The sequence below is a fragment of the Tupaia chinensis genome, unplaced genomic scaffold, assembly GCF_000334495.1.
Source record: "Tupaia chinensis unplaced genomic scaffold, TupChi_1.0 Scaffold143845_1, whole genome shotgun sequence".
NCBI lineage: Eukaryota > Metazoa > Chordata > Mammalia > Scandentia > Tupaiidae > Tupaia > Tupaia belangeri.
Genome location: NW_006203696.1, coordinates 536,215 through 536,510, shown reverse-complemented (window position 1 = coordinate 536,510; position 296 = coordinate 536,215).

Genomic DNA, 296 nt, shown 5'->3' with positions numbered 1-296 from the left:
GGGGAAGCAGGCTGGGACAGGATGTGACATCAAAAAGGCGGGGGAATTGAACTGGGACAGAAAACTCTATCCTGGCCGCCTGAGCTGTGGCGGGCCCCAGGGCCCTGAGACCAGGAGGAGGTGCGGCCAGCGCTGTGGACCCAGGCCTGGACGAAGCCAGCGGACCAGAGTGGGCGGGACAGATGGCACTGGGGGAGGTCCTGGGGCGGGCCTAAGATCAAAAGGCTTGACGTGTCCGGACCAGCAGTTAGCATAATGGCTGTGTCGCTGGACTCCCATGTAGCGATTTCTCCCTT